Genomic DNA, 17,500 nt, shown 5'->3' on the forward strand with positions numbered 1-17,500 from the left:
TTATCGTATTTCGTCAGTTTCTATCTGTCCAACACGTTCACCGTCTACCGTAGCTACTGTAGTACTATCACACTCAACTGAACGCCTTGATTAGTGTAGTGTTAGCTAGCTTATATAGCTAGCTACATAGTTGTCTTTGCTGTCTTCGTATCCAAGATAATTGTGTAGCTTAGAGTGTGGAGTCTTAGAGTGATAATTAAAAGTATTATCGTATTTCGTCGCCCTCCCATCTGCCTAGCAGCTAGCATACGTTCACCGGCTACCGAGCACTGTAGTAACTATCACACTCAACCGAACGACTTGATTAGTGTAGTATTAGATAGCTACATAGTTGTCTTTGCTGTCTTCGTATCCAAGATAATTGTGTAGTTTAGAGTGTGTAGTCTTAGAGTGATTATCTTAATTCACCGAGGTTAGCTAGCCAGCTATTTTGTCGTCCTTAACGTAGGAGACACTCCTAGCTAGCCAATAGCCAGCCAACGCCTACTGAATAGAATCTTTCGCATTCCGGTCGCATTCGCCGCCTCCACAGGTAGTATCACTTTTTCACTTCATTTCATTACAGTCCCAACGGTGTGATTTGTTTGATCGTAGCTAGCTACATAGCTAGCTACATAGCCGTCTTTGTTCAAAGATAATTGTGTAGTCTAGAGCGATTTTCTAGGTTACCTAGCCAGCTATTGTCGTTTCTCCTACGCAACGTAACGTAACCAACACTGCTAGCTAGCCAGCTAGCTCCGATAAGCAGCATTGTAGAAACTTCACACTCAACGGTACGATTTGATTAGGGGTAGTGTCAACAACGCAGCTAGCCTACCCCAGCAGTACTTATCATTTTAATCATTTTAGTCAATTAGATTCTTGCTACGTAAGCTTAACTTTCTGAACATTCGAGACGTGTAGTCCACTTGTCATTCCAATCTCCCTCTGCATTAGCGTAGCCTCTTCTCTAGCCTGTCAACTATGTGTCTGTCTATCCCTGTTCTCTCCTCTCTGCACAGACCATACAAACGCTCCACACCGCATGGCCAAGCAGCCACCCTAATCTGGTGGTCCCAGCGCGCACGACTCCACGGAGTTCCAGGTCTCCGGTAGCCTCTGAACTGCCGATCTGCAGGCCAACAAGGCAGAGTTCATTCAGCCTATGTCTCCTCCAGTCCCTCGACTTCTTTGGCTCTGACGGAAACATGGATCACCACAGACAACACCGCTACTCCTACTGCTCTCTCTTCGTCCGCCCACGTGCTCCGCACACCCCCGAGAGCTTCTGGTCAGCGGGGTGGTGGCACCGGGATCCTCATCTCTCCCAAGTGGTCATTCTCTTCTCCCCTTACCCATCTGTCTATCGCCTCCTTTGAATTCCATGCTGTCACAGTTACCAGCCCTTTTCAAGCTTAACATCCTTATCATTTATCGCTCCAGGTTCCCTCGAGAGTTCATCAATGAGCTTGATGCCTTGATAAGCTCCTTTCCTGAGGACGGCTCACCTCTCACAGTTCTGGGCGACTTTAACCTCCCCACGTCTTCTACCTTTGACCTCATTCCTGCCTCCTTCTTTCCACCTCTCTCTTGACCTCACCCTCTCACCTTCCCCTACTCACAAGGCAGGCAATACGTCGACCTCATCTTTACTAGATGCTGTTCTTCCACTAACCTCATTGCAACTCCTCCAAGTCTCCGACTCACTACCTTGTATCCTTTTTCCCTCTCGCTCTCATCCAACACTTCCCCACACTGCCCTACTCGATGGTATCGCGCCGTCCCAACCTTCGCTCTCCTCTGCTACTCTCTCCTCTTCCATCCTATCATCTCTTCCTCTGCTCAAACCTTCTCCAACCTATCTCCTGATTCTGCCTCCTCAACCCTCCTCTCCTCCCTTTCTGCATCCTTTGACTCTCTATGTCCCCTATCCTCCAGGCCGGCTCGGTCCTCCTTCCGCTCCGTGGCTCGACGACTCATTGCGAGCTCACAGAACAGGGCCTCGGGGCAGCCGAGCGGAAATGGAGGAAAACCCGCCTCTCAAGTGACCCGGCATCCTTTTCACCTCTCCTCTCTACATTTTCCTCTTCTGTCTCTGCTGCCAAAGCCACTTTCTACCACTCTAAATTCCAAGCATCTGCCTCTAACCCTAGGGAAGCTCTTTGCCACCTTCTCCTCCCTCTTGAATCCTCCTCCCCCTCCCTCTCTGCAGATGACTTCTGTCAACCATTTGAAAAGAAGGTCGATGACATCCGATCCTCGCTTGCTAAGTCAAACGACACCGCTGGTTCTGCTCACACTGCCCTACCCTGTGCTCTGACCTCTTTCTCCTCTCTCTCCAGATGACATCTCGCGTCTCCAGACGGTCGGGCCGCCCAACAACCTGCCCGCTTGACCCTATCCCCTCTCTTCTCCAGACCATCTCCGGTGACCTTCTCCCTACCTCACCTCGCTCATCAACTCATCCCTGACCGCTGGCTACGTCCCTCCCCGTCTTTCAAGAGAGCGAGAGTTGCACCCTTCTGAAAAAACCTACACTCGATCCCTCCGATGTCAACAACTACAGACCAGTATCCCTTCTTTCTTTCTCTCCAAAACCCTTGAACGTGCCGTCCTTGGCCAGCTTCTCTCCCGCTTATCTCTCTCAGAATGACCTTCTTGATCCAAATCAGTCAGGTTTCAAGACTAGTCATTCAACTGAGACTGCTCTTCTCTGTATCACGGAGGCGCTCCCGCACTGCTAAAGCTAACTCTCTCCTCTGCTCATCCTTCTAGACCTAATGGCTGCCTTCGATACTGTGAACCATCAGATCCTCCTCTCCACCCTCTCCGAGTTGGGCATCTCTCGGCGCGGCCCACGCTTGGATTGCGTCCTACCTGACAGGTCGCTCCTACCCAGGTGGCGTGGCGAGAATCCGTCTCCTCACCACGTGCCTCACCACTGGTGTCCCCCAGGCTCTGTCTTCAGGCCCCTCCTATTCTCGCTATACACCAAGTCACTTGGCTCTGTCATAACCTCACATGGTCTCTCCTATCATTGCTATGCAGACGACACACAATTAATCTTCCTCCTTCCTTCTGACGACCACAGGTGGCGAATCGCATCTCTGCATGTCTGGCAGACATATCAGTGTGATGACGGATCATCACCTCAAGCTGAACTCGGCAAGACGGAGCCTCTTCTTCCTCCCGGGAAGGACTGCCCGCTCCATGATCTCGCAATCACGGTTGACAACTCCATTGTGTCCTCGCCCCAGAGCGCTAAGAACCTTGGCGTGATCCTGGACAACACCCTGTCGCTTCAACATAACATCAAGGCGGTGGCCCTCCTGTAGGTTCATGCTCTACAACACCGCAGAGTACGACCTTGCCTCACACAGGAAGCGGCGAGGTCCTAATCCAGGCACTTGTCATCTCCCGTCTTGACTACTGCAACTCGCTGTTGGCTGGGCTCCCTGCCTGTGCCATTAAACCCCTACAACTCATCCAGAACGCCGCAGCCCGTCTGGTGTTCAACCTTCCCAAGTTCTCTCACGTCACCCCGCTCCTCCGCTCTCTCCACTGGCTTCCAGCTGAAGCTCGGGATCCTACAAGACCATGGTGCTTTTGCCTACGGAGCTGTGAGGGGAACGGCACCTCACTACCTCCAGGCTCTGATCAGGCCCTACACCAAAACAAGGGCACTGCGTCTCATCCACCTCTGGCCTGCTCCGCTCCCTACCACTGAGGGTACAGTTCCCGCCTCAGCCCAGTCAAAACTGTTCGCTGCTCTGGCCCCCCAATGGTGGAACAAACTCCTCACGACGCCAGGACAGCGGAGTCAATCACCACCTTCCGGAGACACCTGAAACCCCACCCTTTAAGGAATACTCTAGGATAGGATAAAGTAACCTTCTCCCCCCCTTAAAAGACCTAGATGCACTATTGTAAAGTGGCTGTTCCACTGGATGTCATAAGGTGAAAGCACCACTCTGTAAGTCGCCCTGGATAAGAGCGTCTGCTAAATGACTTAAAAATGTAAATGTAATGTAAAATGAAACACTCTGGGTCCTAGTTATATCTAATTATTGACCAGAAAACAATCTGGGCCCTAGTTATAGCTTATCTTAGACCAGGAAACACACTGGGCCCTAGTTATAGCTTATTATTGAAACACTCTGGGTCCTAGTTATATCTAATTATTGACCAGAAAACAATCTTTGCCCTAGTTATAGCTTATCTTAGACCAGGAAACACACTGTGCCCTAGTTATAGCTTATTATTGAAACACTCTGGGTCCTAGTTATATCTAATTATTGACCAGAAAACAATCTGGGCCCTGGTTATAGCTTATCTTAGACCAGGAAACACACTTGGTCCTAGTTATATCTAATTATTGAAACACTCTGGGTCCTAGTTATATCTAATTATTGACCAGAAAACAATATGGGCCCTAGTTATAGCTTATTATTGAAACACTCTGGGTCCTAGTTATAGCTTATTATTGAAACAACTCTGGTTCCTAGTTATAGCTTATTATTGAAACACTCTGGGTCCTAGTTATAGCTTATTATTGAAACACTCTGGGTCCTAGTTATATCTAATTATTGACCAGAAAACAATCTGGGCCCTAGTTATAGCTTATCTTAGACCAGGAAACACACTGGGCCCTAGTTATAGCTTATTATTGAAACACTCTGGGTCCTAGTTATATCTAATTATTGACCAGAAAACAATCTGGGCCCTAGTTATAGCTTATCTTAGACCAGAAACACACTGGGCCCTAGTTATAGCTTATTATTGAAACACTCTTGGTCCTAGTTATATCTAATTATTGACCAGAAAACAATCTGGGCCCTAGTTATAGCTTATCTTAGACCAGGAAACACACTGTGCCCTAGTTATAGCTTATTATTGAAACACTCTGGGTCCTAGTTATATCTAATTATTGACCAGAAAACAATCTGGGCCCTGGTTATAGCTTATTATTGAAACACTCTGGGTCCTAGTTATAGCTTATTATTGAAACACTCTGGGTCCTAGTTATATCTAATTATTGACCAGAAAACAATCTGGGCCCTAGTTATAGCTTATCTTAGACCAGGAAACACACTGGGCCCTAGTCATAGCTTATTATTGAAACACTCTGGGTCCTAGTTATATCTAATTATTGACCAGAAAACAATCTGGGCCCTAGTTATATCTTATCTTAGACCAGGAAACACACTGGGCCCTAGTTATAGCTTATTATTGAAACACTCTGGGTCCTAGTTATATCTAATTATTGACCAGAAAACAATCTGGGCCCTAGTTATAGCTTATCTTAGACCAGGAAACACACTGGGTCCTAGTTATATCTAATTATTGAAACAGTCTGGGTCCTAGTTATATCTAATTATTGACCAGAAACAATCTGGGCCCTAGTTATAGCTTATTATTGAAACACTCTGGGTCCTAGTTATAGCTTATTATTGAAACACTCTGGGTCCTAGTTATATCTAATTATTGACCAGAAAACAATCTGGGCCCTAGTTATAGCTTATCTTAGACCAGGAAACACACTGGGTCCTAGTTATATCTAATTATTGAAACACTCTGGGTCCTAGTTATATCTAATTATTGACCAGAAAACAATCTGGGCCCTAGTTATAGCTTATCTTAGACCAGGAAACACACTGGGCCCTAGTTATAGCTTATTATTGAAACACTCTGGGTCCTAGTTATATCTAATTATTGACCAGAAAACAATCTGGGCCCTAGTTATAGCTTATCTTAGACCAGGAAACACACTGGGCCCTAGTTATAGCTTATTATTGAAATACTCTGGGTCCTAGTTATATCTAATTATTGACCAGAAAACAATCTGGGCCCTAGTTATAGCTTATTAGACCAGGAAACACACTGTGCCCTAGATATAGCTTATTATTGAAACACTCTGGGTCCTAGTTATATCTAATTATTGACCAGAAAACAATCTGGGCCCTAGTTATAGCTTATTATTGAAACACTCTGGGTCCTAGTTATAGCTTCGGTTCCTAGGCTTTCTTGAAACAGCCCTAGTTGTATAACTTTTTCATTACATTTCATTATAGTACAACGGTCTGATTTGTCTAATCTTAGCAATTTCCAGGAAAACCTCTTAGCTAGCTACATAGTCGCCCTAGTATCAAAGATAATTGCGTAATTATCGAAAACAATCTGGTTCCTAGTTATAGCTTATCTGTCCAACACGTTCTGGTCTACCGTAGCACTGTAGTACTATGAAACTCAACTGAACGCCCTTGATTAGTCTAGTGTTAGCTAACATAGCTAGCTAGTTATAGTCTTTGCTGTCTTCGATCCAAGATAATTGTGTAGCTTAGAGTGTGGAGTCTTAGAGTGAACACTCTGGGTCCTAGTTATATCTATATTGACCAGAAAACAATCTGCCTAGTTATAGCATATCTTCACCGGAAACACCGTAGCACTAGTTAGTAGCTTATTATTGAAACACTTGATTAGTTAGTATTAGATAGCAGAAAACATAGTTGTCTTTGCTGTTATATCTAAGTATCCAAGATAATTGTGTAGTTTAGAGTGTGTAGTCTTAGAGTGATTATCTTAATTCACCGAGGTTAGCTAGCCAGCTATTTTGTCTTATTATTAACGTAGGAGACACTCCTAGCTAGCCAATAGCCAGCCAACGTCTACTGAATAGAACTTTCGCATTATAGCTTATTATCGAAACCACAGGTAGTATCACTTTTTCACTTCATTTCATTACAGTCCCAACGGTGTGATTTGTTTGATCTTAGACCAGCAACATAGCTAGCTACCTAGCCGTTATCTTATTGTTCAAAGATAATTGTGTAGTCTAGAGCGTTTTCTAGGTTACCTAGCCAGCTATTGGTTCTCCTAGTTAACGTAACGTAACCAGGAAAACACTGCTAGCTAGCCAGCTAGCTCCCGATAAGCAGCATTGTAGAAACACACTCAACGGTACGACTTGATTAGGGTAGTGTCAACAACGCAGCTAGCCTACCCCAGCAGTACTCTATCATTTTAATCATTTTAGTCAATTAGATTCTTGCTAACGTCCTAGTTTAACTTTCTGAACATTCGAGACCTAGTCCACTTGTCATTCCAATCTCCTCTGCATTAGCGTAGCTCTTCTCTAGCCTGTCAACTATGTGTCTGTCTGGGTCCCTGTTATCTCCTAATCTGCACAGACCATACAAACGCTCCACACCGCATGGCCGCAGCCAGTTAATCTGGTGGTCCCAGCGAAACACACTGGAGTTCCAGGTCTCCGGTAGCCTCTGAACTGCCGATCTGCGGCCAACAAGGCAGAGTTCATCTCAGCCTATGTCTCCTCCAGTCCCTCGACTTCTTGGCTCTGACGGAAACATGGATCACCACAGACAACACCTGTTTCCTAGTTATCCTACTGCTCTCTCTTCGTCCGCCCACGTGCTCGCACATTGAGAGCTTCTGGTCCGGGGTGGTGGCACCGGGATCCTCATCTCTCCCAAGTGGTCATTCTCTCTTTCTCCCCTTACCCATCTGTCTATCGCTCTCCTTTGAATTCCATGCTGTCACAGTTACCAGCCCTTTCAAGCTTAACATCCTTATCATTTATCGCCCTCCAGGTTCCTCGGAGAGTTATATCAATGAGCTTGATGCCTTGATAAGCTTATTTCCTTTCCTGAGGACGGCTCACCTCTCACAGTTCTGGGCGACTTTAACCTCCCCACGTCCTACCTTTGACTCATTCCTCTCTGCCTCCTTCTTTCCACTGGGTCCTCTAATTTTGACCTCACCCTCTCACCTTCCCCCTACCACAAGGCAGGCAATACTAATTATTGACCAGAAAAACAATCGGCCTCATCTTTACTAGATGCTGTTCTTCCACTAACCTCATTGGGCCCTCCAAGTCTCCGACCACTACCTTGAATCCTTTTCTCTCGTTATATCCAACACTTCCCACACTGCCCCTACTCGGATGGTATCGCGCCGTCCCAACCTTCGCTTCTCTCCTCTGCTACTCTCTCCTCTTCCATCCTATCATCTCTTTCTGCTCAAACCTTCTCCAACCTATCTCCTGATTCTGCCTCCTCAACCCTCCTCTCCTCCCTTTCTGCATCCTTTGACTCTCTATGTCCCCTATCCTCCAGGCCGGCTCTGGGTCCTCCCTTTCCGCTCCGTGGCTCGACGACTCATTGAAAGAACAGGGCTCCGGGCAGTTATAGCGGAAATGGAGGAACAACTGGGTCCCTAGTTATAGCTTATTATTCACCTGCGGACCTGGCATCCTTTCACTCCCTCCTCTCTACATTTTCCTCTTCTGTCTCTGCTGCTAAAGCCACTTTCTACCACTGACCTAAATTCCAAGCATCTGCCTCTAACCCTAGGAAGCTATTTTGCCACCTCTCCTCCTCTTGAATCCTCCTCCCCCCTCCTCCTCTCTGCAGATGACTTCTCAACCATTTTGAAAAGAAGGTCTAATTACGAACATCCGATCCTCGTTTGCTAAGTCAAACGACACCGCTGGTTCTGCTCACACTGCCCTACCCTGTGCTCTGACCTCTTTCTCCCCTACTCTCTCTCCAGATGACATCTCGCTAGTTATGTGACGGCCGGCCGCCCAACAACCTGCCCGCTTGACCCTATCCCTCCTAGTTCTTCTCCAGACCATCTCCGGTGACCTTCTCCTAGTTACCTCACCTCGCTCATCAACTCATCCCTGACTGGGCCCTGGCTAGACCAGGAAACCCTCCCGTCTTCAAGAGAGCGAGAGTTGCACCCCTTCTGAAAAAACCAACTGATCCCTCCGATGTCAATAACTTACAGACCAGTATCCCTTCTTTCTTTTCTATCCAAAACCCTTGAACGTGCCGTCCTGGCCAGCTCTCCCGCTATCTCTCCAGAATGACCTTCTTGATCCAAATCAGTCAGGTTTCAAGACTAGTCATTCAACTGAGACTGTCCTTCTCTGTATCACGGAAACACTCTCCGCCTAGTTAAAGCTAATTCTCTCCTCTGAAATCCTTCTAGACCCTCGGTTATAGCTTATTATTGAACCATCAGATCCTCCTTCCACCTAATTCTCCGAGTTGGGCATCTCCGGGCGGCCCACGTTTGCTTATTGTCCGTCCTATTGACAGGTCGAAACCAGGTGGCTGGGCGAGAATAGCTTATCTTCACCACGTGCTCTCACCACTGGTGTCCCCAGGGCTCTGTTATTGAGGCCACTCCTGGGTTCTCGTTATACACCAATTATTGGCTCTGTCATAACCTCACATGGTCTCTCCTATCATTGCTATGCAGACGACACACAATCTGGGCCCTAATCTTCTCCTTTCCCCTTCTGAAACGACCAGGTCCTAGTTATATCTAATTATTGGCAGAAATCAGTGTGGATGACGTTATATCTTATCTCAAGCTGAACACTCGGCAAGACGGAGCTTTCTTCCTCCCGGGAAGGACTGCCCGTTCCATGATCTCTAATCATTGTTGAAAACCATTGTGTCCTAGTCCCAGAGCGCTAAGAACCTTGGCGTGATCCTGACAACACCCTGTCCGTTTCTCAAATAACATCAAGCTTATCGGTGGCCCGTTCCTGTAGGTTCATGCTTGGGTCTACAACATTGACCAGAAAACAATCCTGCCTCTAGTTATACTTACAGGAAACACGCTGGGTCCTAATCCAGGCACTTGTCATCTCCCCTGGGTCCTGGATTACTGCAATCTCGCTGTTGGCTGGGAAAACAATCTGTGCCATTAAACCCCTACAACTCATCCAGAACACACGCAGTCCTAGTGTTCAACCTTCCCAAGTTCTCTCATCGTCAGTCTGGGTCCTCCGTTATCCACTAATTCCAGTTGAACCATCCGAAAGACCATGGTGCTTGCCTAGTTATAGCTGTGAGGGGAAGCGGCACTCACTGGGTCCTAGTTATATCCAGGCTCTGATCAGGCCCTACACTTAGACCAAACACACTGGGCACTAGTTATATCTAATTCTGGCCTGTCCTAGTTATATCTAATTATTGACCAGAAAACCACTGAGGAAGTTATAGTATCTTAGCCCAGTCAAAACTGGGCCCTGTTCTAGCCCCCCAATGGTGGAACAAACTCCAGAAAACACTGGGCCTAGTTACAGCGGAGTCAATCACCACCTTCCGGAGACACCTGAAACCCCACCTCTTTAGGAATACCTAGGATAGGATAAAGTAATTATTGACCCCCCTTAAAAGACCTAGATGCACTATTGTAAAGTGGCTGTTCCACTGGATGTCATAAGGTGAAAGCACCAATTTGTAAGTCGCTCTGGATAAGAGCGTCTGCTAAATGACTTAAATGTAAATGTAATGTAAATGAAACACTCTGGGTCCTAGTTATATCTAATTATTGACCAGAAAACAATCTGGGCCCTAGTTATAGCTTATCTTAGACCAGGAAACACACTGGGCCCTAGTTATAGCTTATTATTGAAACACTCTGGGTCCTAGTTATATCTAATTATTGACTAGAAAACAATCTGGGCCCTAGTTATAGCTTATCTTAGACCAGGAAACACACTGGGCCCTAGTTATAGCTTATTATTGAAACATTCTGGGTCCTAGTTATATCTAATTATTGACCAGAAAACAATCTGGGCCCTAGTTATAGCTTATCTTAGACCAGGAAACACACTGGGCCCTAGTTATAGCTTATTATTGAAACATTCTGGGTCCTAGTTATATCTAATTATTGACCAGAAAACAATCTGGGCCCTAGTTATAGCTTATCTTAGACCAGGAAACACACTTGGATGTAGTTAAAGCTTATTATTGAAACCCTCTGGGATCTAGTTATAGTGTAACGTATTATAGACCAGCATGAACTCTGGGCCCTAGCTATAGCTTATAATTGAAAGACTCTGAGCCCTAGTTATAGGCTATTATAGACCAGGAAACACTCTGGACCCTCGATGATACTAATTATTGAAACACTCTTGGCGCTAGTTAAAGCTTATTATTGAAACACTCTGGGCCCTAGTTATAGTTAATTATTGACCAGGAAACACTCTGGGCCCTAGCTTTAGCTTATTATGGAAACACTCTGAGCCCTAGTTATAGTTTATTATTGACCAGGAAACACTCTGGGCCGTTGTTATAGCTTATTAGTGACCAGGAAACACTCTTGGCCCTAGTTATTGCTTGGGTCAGAAGTTTACATACACTCAATTAGTATTTGGTAGCATTGCCTTTAAATTGTTTGACTTGGGTCAAACGTTTCGGGTAGCCTTCCACAAACTTCCCACAATAAGTTGGGTGAATTTTGGCCCATTCCTCCTGACAGAGCTGGTGCAACTGAGTCAGGTTTGTAGGCCTCCTTGCTCAGAAACACTTTTTCAGTTCTGCCCATACATTTTCAATGAGATTGAGGTCAGGGCTTTGTGATGGCCATTCCAATACGTTGACTTTGTTGTCCTTAAACCATTTTGCCTCAACTTTGGAAGTCTGCTTGGGGTCATTGTCCATTTGGAAAACCCATTTGCGACCAGGCTTTAACTTCCTGACTGATGTCTTGAGTTGTTGCTTCAATATATCCACATAATTATCCTGCCTCATGATGCCATCTATTTTGTGAAGTGTACCAGTCCCTCCTGCAGCAAAGCACCCCCACAACATGATGCTGCCACCCCTGTGCTTCAAGGTTGGGACGGTGGTCGTCAGCTTGCAAGCCTCCCCCTTTTTCCTCCAAACATAATGATGGTCATTATGGCCATACAGATCTATTTTGTTTCATCAGACCAGAGGGCATTTTCCCAAAAAGTATGATCTTTGTCCCCATGTGCAGTTACAAACTGTAGTCTGGCTTTTATATGGCGATTTTGGAGCAGTAGCTTATTCCTTTCTGAGTGGCCTTTCAAGTTATGTTGATATTGGACTCGTTTTACTGTGGATATAGATACTTTTGTACCTGTTTTTTCTCCAGCATCTTCACAAGGTCATTTGCTGTTGTTCTGGGATTAAGTTGCACTTTTCGCACCAAAGTACGTTCATCTCTAGGAGACAGAACGAGTCTACTTCCTGAGCGGTATGATGGCTGTGTTGTCCCATGGTGTTTATACTTGAGTACAATTGTTTTTACAGATGAACGTGGCAACTTCAGGCACTTGGAAATTGCTCCCAAGGATGACCCAGACTTGTGGAGGTTTACATTTTTATTTCTGAGGTCTTGGCTGATTTCTTTTGCTTTCCCCATGATGTCAAGCAAAGAGGCACTGAGTTTGAAGGTAAGCCCTGAAATACCTCCAATTGACTCAATTGATGTCAATTAGCCTATCAGAAGCTTATCACGCCATGACTTAATTTTTGGGAAATTTCCAAGCTGTTTAATTAAAGGCACAGTCAACTTAGTGTATGTAAACTTCTGACCCACTGGAATTGTGATACAGTGAATTATAAGTGAAATAATCTGTCTGTAAACCATTTCTGCAATTGTCATTCACAAAGTAGATGTCCTAACCGACTTGCCAAAACTATAGTTTGTTAACAAGAAATTTGTGGGCTGGTTGAAAAACGAGTTTTAATGCCTCCAACCTAAGTGTATGTACAGTGCCTTGCGAAAGTATTCGGCCCCCTTGAACTTTGCGACCTTTTGCCACATTTCAGGCTTCAAACATAAAGATATAAAACTGTATTTTTTTGTGAAGAATCAAAAACAAGTGGGACACAATCATGAAGTGGAACGACATTTATTGGATATTTCAAACGTTTTTAACAAATCAAAAACTGAAAAATTGGGCGTGCAAAATTATTCAGCCCCTTTACTTTCAGTGCAGCAAACTCTCTCCAGAAGTTCAGTGAGGATCTCTGAATGATCCAATGTTGACCTAAATGACTAATGATGATAAATACAATCCACCTGTGTGTAATCAAGTCTCCGTATAAATGCACCTGCACTGTGATAGTCTCAGAGGTCCGTTAAAAGCGCAGAGAGCATCATGAAGAACAAGGAACACACCAGGCAGGTCTGAGATACTTTTGTGAAGAAGTTTAAAGCCGGATTTGGATACAAAAAGATTTCCCAAGCTTTAAACATCCCAAGGAGCACTGTGCAAGCGATAATATTGAAATGGAAGGAGTATCAGACCACTGCAAATCTATCAAGACCTGGCCGTCCCTCTAAACTTTCAGCTCATACAAGGAGAAGACTGATCAGAGATGCAGCCAAGAGGCACATGATCACTCTGGATGAACTGCAGAGATCTACAGCTGAGGTGGGAGACTCTGTCCATAGGACAACAATCAGTCGTATATGTGTTGCTTGCCTCTAAGCGAGCATAAAAGGCATTTAACTCCTCCGGTAGGCTCGCGTCACTGGGCAGCTCACGTCTGGGTTTCCCTTTGTAGTCCGCAATAGTTTTCAAGCCCTGCCACATCCGACGAGCATCAGAGCTGGTGTAGTGGGATTCAATATTGATCCTGTATTGATGCTTTGCTTGTTTTTATTTATTTTATTTCATCTTTATTTAACCAGGTAGGCCAGTTGAGAACAAGTTCTCAATTACAACTGCGACCTGGCCAAGATAAAGCAAAGCAGTGCGACACAAACAACACAGAGTAACACATGGAATAAACAAACGTACTGTCAATAACACAATTGAAAGGTCTATATGCAGTGTGTGCAAATGAAGTAAGATTAGGGAGGTAAGGCAATAAATAGGCCATAGTGGCAAAATAATTGCAATTTAGCAATGAAACACTGGAGTGATAGATGAGCAGAATATGAATGTGCAAGTAGAGATACTGGGGTGCAAAGGAGCAAAAAAACAAAAACAATATGGGGATGAGGTAGTTGGGTGGGTTATTTACAGATGTGCTGTGTACAGGTGCAATGTTCTGTAGGCTGCTCTGACAGCTGATGCTTAAAGTTAGTGAGAGAGATATGAGTCTCCCGCTTCAGTTATTTTTACAATTTGTTCCAGTCATTGGCAGCAGAGAACTGGAATGAAAGGACGCCAAGTGAGGAGTTGGCTTTGGGGGTGACCAGTGAAATATACCTGCTGGAGCGTGTGCTATGGGTGGGTGCTGCTATGGTGACCAGTTAGCTGAAATATGGCAGGGCTTTATCTAGTAAAGACTTATAGATGACCTGGAGCCAGTGAGTTTGGCAACAAATATGAAGTATGGGCCAGCCAACGAGAGCATACAGGTCGCAGGGGTGGGTAGTATATGTGGCTTTGGTGACAAAATGGATGGCACTGTAGAGTGGAGTGTTGGATGCTATTTTGTAAATGACATCGCCAAAGTCGAGGATCGGAAGGATAGTCAGTTTTACGAGGATATGTTTGGCAGCATGAGTGAAGGAGGCTTTGTTTGCGAAATAGGAAGCCAATTCTATATTTAATTTTGGATTGGAGATGCTTAATGTAAGTCTGGAAGGACAGTTTACAGTCTAACCAGACACCTAGGTATTTGTAGATATTCTAAGTCAGAACCGTCCAGAGTTGTGATGCTAGACGGGTGGGCAGGTGCGGGCAGCGATCGGTTGAAGAGCATGCATTTAGTTTTAGTAGCGTTTAAGGGCAGTTGGAGGCCACGGAAGGAGAGTTCTATGGCATTGAAGGTCATCTGGAGGAAGGGCCAGAAGTATACAGAATGGTGTGGTCTGCGTAGAGGTGGATCAGAGAATCAAAAACAGCAAGAGAGTCATCATTGATGTATACAGAGAAAAGAGTCGGCCCGAGAATTGAACCTTGTGGCCATCCATTAGAGTCTGCCAGAGGTTCGGAAAACAGGCCCTCCGATTTGACACACTGAACTCTATCAGAGAAGCAGTTGCTGAACCAGGCGAGGCAGTCATTTGAGAAACCAAGGCTGTTTAGTCTGCCGATAAGAATGCAGTGATTGACAGAGTCGAAAGCCTTGACCAGGTCGATGAGTACGGCTGCACAGTATAGTCTTTTATCGATGGTGGTTATGATATAGTTTAGTACCTTGAGCGTGGCTGAGGTGCACCCATGACCAGCTCGGAAACCAGATTGCACAGCGGAGAAGGTATGTGTCACGTTCTGACCTTAGTTCCTTTGTTTTGTCTTTTGTTTTAGTATGGTCAGGGGCGTGAGTTGGGTGGGTTGTCTATGTTAGTTTTTCTATGATTTTCTATTTCTGTGTTTGGCCTGGTATGGTTCTCAATCAGAGGCAGCTGTCAATCGTTGTCCCTGATTGAGAACCATATTTAGGTAGCCTGTTTTCGATTGTGTTTTGTGGGTGGTTATTTTCATTCTTTGTGTGTCTGCACCAGACAGAACTGTTTCGGTTGTTTCTTTGTTGTTTGTTCTTCAGTGTTCAGTTTTTTCATTAAATAAGATAAACACTTACCATGCTGCGCTTTGGTCCGCACCTTCTTCCCAAGACAGCCATTGCAGTATGGTGTGATTCAAAATGGTCAGTGACCTGTTTGTTAACTTGGCTTTCGAAGACTTTAGAAAGGCAGGGTCGGATAGATATAGGTCTGTAACAGTTTGGGTCTAGGGTGTCTCCCCTTTGAAGAGGCAGCTTTCCAATCTTTAGGGATCTCAAAATGATACGAAAGAGAGGTTGAACAGGCTAGTAATAAGGGTTGCAACAATTGCGGCGGATAATTTTAGAAAGAGAGGGTTGTCTAGCCCAGCGGATTTTGTAGGGGTCCAGATTTTGCAGCTCTTTCAGAACATCAGCTATCTGGTTTTGGGGGATGTAGAAATGGGGAGGCTTGGGCAAGTTGCTGTGGGTGGTGCAGAGGTGTTGACCGGGGTAGGGGTAGCCAGGTGGAAAGCAAGGCCAGCCGTAGAAAAATGCTTATTGAAATTCTCGATTATCGTAGATTTATCGGTGGTGACAGTGTTTCCTAGCTTCAGTGCAGTGGGCAGCTGGGAGGAGGTACTCTTATTCTCCATGGACTTTACAGTGTCCCGGAACTTTTTGGCGTTAGAGCTACAGGATGCAAATTTCTGTTTGAAAAAGCTAGCCTTTGCTTTCCTAACTGCCTGTGTATATTTTTTCCTAACTTCCCTGAACAATTGCATATCGCGGGGGCTATTTGATGTTAATACGTTACAGGATGTTTTTGTGCTGGTCAAGGGCAGTCATTTCTGGAGTGAACCAAGGGCTATATCTGTTCTTAGTTCAACATTTTTTAAATGGGGCATGCTTATTTAATATGGTGAGGTAAGCACTTTTAAAGAATAACCAGGCATCCTCTACTGACGGAATGAGGTCAATATCCTTTGATGGTTCGTCTGTGGGCATAGCGGGCTCTAGCGGGCTCAATAATACTCTTATTATTGAAACAATCTGGGCCCTAGTTATAGTTTATTATACATCAGGAAACACTCTGGGCCCCAGTTATAGCTTACTATATACATGGAAGCACTCTGAGCCCTAGCTATAGCTTATTATTGAAACACTCTGGGCCATAGTTACAGTTTTTTATAGACCAATAAGCACTCTGGGCTCTAGCTATAGCTTATAATTAAACACTCTGGACCCTAGTTCTATCTTATTATAGACCAGGAAACACTCTGGACCCGAGTTGTAGCTTATTATTGAAACACTCTGGGCCCTAGTTATAGATTTTTATAGACAATGAAGCACTCCGGGCCCTAGCATTAACTTATTATTGAAACACTCTGGGCCCTAGTTATAGATTATTATAGTCAATGAAGCACTCTGGTTCCTAGTTATAGCTTATTATTGAAACACTCTGGGCCCTAGTTATAGCTTATTATTGAAACACTCTGGGCCCTAGATATAGCTTATTATTGAAACACTCTGGGCCCTAGTTATAGCTTATTATTGAAACACTCTGGGCCCTAGTTATAGCTTATTATTGAAACACTCTGGTTCCTAGTTATAGCTTATTATTGAAACACTCTGGTTCCTAGTTATAGCTTATTATTGAAACACTCTGGGCCCTAGTTATAGCTTATTATTGAAACACTCTGGGCCCTAGTTATAGCTTATTATTGAAACACTCTGGGCCCTAGTTATAGCGTATTATTGAAACACTCTGGGCCCTAGTTATAGCTTATTATAGACCAGGAAACACTCTGGGCCCTAACTATAGCTTATTATTGAAACACTCTGGGCCCTAGTTATAGATTATTATAGACCAGGAAATACTCTGGACCCTAGATGTAGCTTATTATTGAAACACTCTGGGCTCTAGTTATAGCTTGTCATTGACTAGGAAACACTCTGGTCCCTCGTTATAGCTTATTATTTACCAGGAAACACTCTGGGCGCTAGTTAGAGATTATTATAGACCAGGAAGCACTCTGGGTCCGAGCTATAGCTTATAATTAAACACCCTGGACACTAGTTATCGATTATCTCTATATCTCTATCTCATTTCTCCATATCTCTATTTCAAACTCTCTTACACTTTGGTGGCTTATTTCATTCATATAGTGGGAGTCTGTTTGACTTTGTGTGGCTGCCTGTAAACGCTTGAACGCACATACATCAAATATTGCTTTATTTTAACTGCAAGCGGCTGGCTGAGCAGAGTAAAAACTAATCTGTGCTAA

Source organism: Oncorhynchus nerka, linkage group LG4 (genome assembly GCF_034236695.1).
Source record: "Oncorhynchus nerka isolate Pitt River linkage group LG4, Oner_Uvic_2.0, whole genome shotgun sequence".
In the NCBI taxonomy this organism is placed as follows: domain Eukaryota; kingdom Metazoa; phylum Chordata; class Actinopteri; order Salmoniformes; family Salmonidae; genus Oncorhynchus; species Oncorhynchus nerka.